At 36.2% G+C, this 2,875-nt stretch overlaps 1 protein-coding gene across 1 annotated transcript in view; it reads left to right on the top strand.

Moving 5' to 3' along the window:
- The first annotated feature begins 339 nt into the window (after nt 1-339).
- Nucleotides 340-2,875, top strand: part of LOC107696885 (ras-related protein Rab-5A) — a 6,605-nt gene continuing 4,069 nt past the window's right edge. The window contains exon 1 of the mRNA XM_016497442.1: nt 340-489. The gene's annotated coding sequence lies outside the window, so the exon portion shown is untranslated. The remainder of the gene's footprint in view (nt 490-2,875) is intronic.

Raw genomic sequence — 2,875 nt, forward strand, 5'->3', positions numbered from 1 at the left:
GCAACTGCATGTGAAAATGTATGTTTTTGTCTGATAGATAGATAGATAGATAGATAGATAGATAGATAGATAGATAGATAGATAATGTAAAGTTAGATTTGCATATATAAATTAAATAGTACAAGACAGACTGATAGATACAGGGAAGTTACTATAAATATCATAGCTCTATAATAGCAAATAGCGTAAAACAAGCTGATAGCTAGGTGTATGAGAAACCAGACTCAAATATCCACCGAAGATGTTTTTACACGGAGGAAGCACGTCATTGCAGGGCGGAAGTGTCATCTGACGTGGCATGAGGGGCGGAAACGCTTGTTTGTGTTTTGGTTCTAAAGGGGAAGTTGCGAGAGAGAAAGAAAGGAGGAGACTTGATCGGGGTTTGGTAAAATTCCCACTAACCTACCCCAATAATAAGGAAAACCTCTCAAAAATTTGAGCACTCCGTCGTCGGAAATCAGTTCACGGAACCTGTCGGCTGACATTCAGGTAAAAAGACACCGAATACCTCCGTTGAATGTGCCGTTTTCTGGTTTGGCGTATCCCTCAAGCTAGTTAGCCACTTTAGCTTGCTAAATTTCGTCAAAAATGTTACAGGCCCCTTGTCTTTATCCAACCTACATAAGTCATCAAACATGATCTCTTCAGCCTAATATATACATTATCCGTGCTCTTTTTCCTTAGAAGCGTGAATAACTTATGTGTTTATAAGTGGTATGCTTAGCTGAGGCTTATGTCGGAATGCAGTTTGGGTAGAAAAAAGGGTGGGAATGCTGGAGTTAAAGTGAAGTTGTTTATTTGCATCTTATCAGCTTATTATATTGTCCTTATTATCTGATTCTCAGAGCTATATGGCCGATCGCTGTGGTTTAACAGACTTGGCATCTGACATGATGTGGGCTGTCTTTGCGAGGAACAAGACAGCTTGTTTCTTGGCTTGAGGCTCAGGGGTGTGTTGAAAAATAGAGGAATTGTTTAAGTTGGGTGAGCTTAAGTCTAACCAATGTCGACTTGCTCTTCTTTAGAGTTATGAAGTGCTGTGATGTTGATAATACAGGTTTATTTTGGGTATATGATTCATGGACAGGATGACTGTGTGTCAACCTTCAACAGAAATCACAGGTTTGTTTTTGTTAGGCCTGTCATTAAAATGAGACCACAATCTGACCAGCAGCAGTTGATTAAAACCTCTTACAGGTGATGAGACTTTTGCAATGTCATGACTTGTTTCATAAGCTGTGCTTTTTTGTTTCACTTTGGAGTTTTGTATGTAAGCCGCTCTGAGAGAGTGTGAATAGACAAATGTGGTTGTTATATCAGCTGCTATACATACCAAATGGATGAATGCAGCAGATTTGGCATGGTTTGCATCTTAAACCAGACACACCAGGCTTGCTTCTTAAGGAGTTGGTTTGTGTCCTGTTATGTAGATAGAGATCTTGTTGTTGATTTGATGCGAGTGTCAAAGCAGGTCTTGGTTTCTCTTATAGAATGATCAGCTTATGATGATGCACCGCCACAGCAGCCACACGAGCATCAGGGGTCTGTTTTTATGTTCTCCTACTTCACAACAGCAGTAACTGTGCAGTTTTGACAGGGAACGTGTTTTCCTGCTGTTTTAAGCCTTGAGGTCACTGCCACAGTAAATGTCTATCAGACAGTTTTATTACCGTCCTTTGTGTTGATGGCTGCATCTCTGGTATTGTATCTAAGGTATGTGTAGTCATTCCGAAGGCTGAGGTACTTAATTGGGAAGTGACATGTTTCCCCAGCTGTTGAATTGTTGCATTGGGCTAAATGAGCTTGCTTGTTTTGACTGCTTACTCAGGACATTCTGTGCTAGAACGGGTTACCATGGCTACAGACATTTATTTCTGCAAGGATTTTCAGCAATGTTAAATTATGTGCAATAAAACAATTGTTTTCCGTGTTTTTGATGCATGATTACAGTCTGTAATGTCATGGAAAACTATTGAGTATATTATATCACTTATTTGAATATATTTTAAGATGTAATTAATTCCTGTTATTGTAATGCTGAATTTTTGTCACTCGTCATCACTCCAGTTTTCAGTGTCACATGATCTTTCAGAAAGTATTTTAATATGTTAATATGTCGCATTTCTTATTGTTAATGTTGAAAGCAGTTGTGCTGCTTAATATTTTGTGGAAACCGTGATACATTGTGTTTACTTTAAACTATTGTTCTTACCTGTGGTCTTAATAAACTACTATTCTTTTATTTTAAATGACCTCCTATTCATAATAATTCATAACTATCAGGGATGTAACGATTCACTCAACTCACGATTCGATTCACGATTTTGATTTCTCGATTCGATTCACGATTATTATTATTTTACAAAATGAGATTTAAGACAAATTATAAATTAAATGTGACCTTTTATTATTGCTTGGACAAAATGCTGCACATTTCTTTGTGAAATTGAAATATAACACTATAATAATATACTAATATAGCACTTGTAAATTATTGCTCTTTTGTTGGTTTTGATTGCTTCTATTGTCCTCATTTGTTGGACGCTTTGGACAAAAGCGTCTGCTAAATAACAAAATTTAAATATAATGTAAATGTAAATAACAAAACTACACTGAAATTTTAAAACAAGCCCCAAATCAAATAAATAAGTAACACAAATAAAAGAAATCTCTTCATATAAACAAAATAAGGCTTTGTCTGTGCTCTTTCCATTTAAAATGAGAGGCAACCACTGCATTTTAATCATGATCCAAACAAAGATGCTGCATACATGGAACATGAGCAGTTTTTAATCTAAATTACATCGTATAATTTCGAAATTTGAAGCAAAAATAGAATGGTTTGACTTCAGTTTTGTGAAACTATGCATAAAAA

This window comes from Sinocyclocheilus anshuiensis, unplaced genomic scaffold, assembly GCF_001515605.1.
Source record: "Sinocyclocheilus anshuiensis isolate Anshui unplaced genomic scaffold, SAMN03320099.WGS_v1.1 scaffold1038, whole genome shotgun sequence".
Lineage (NCBI taxonomy): Eukaryota > Metazoa > Chordata > Actinopteri > Cypriniformes > Cyprinidae > Sinocyclocheilus > Sinocyclocheilus anshuiensis.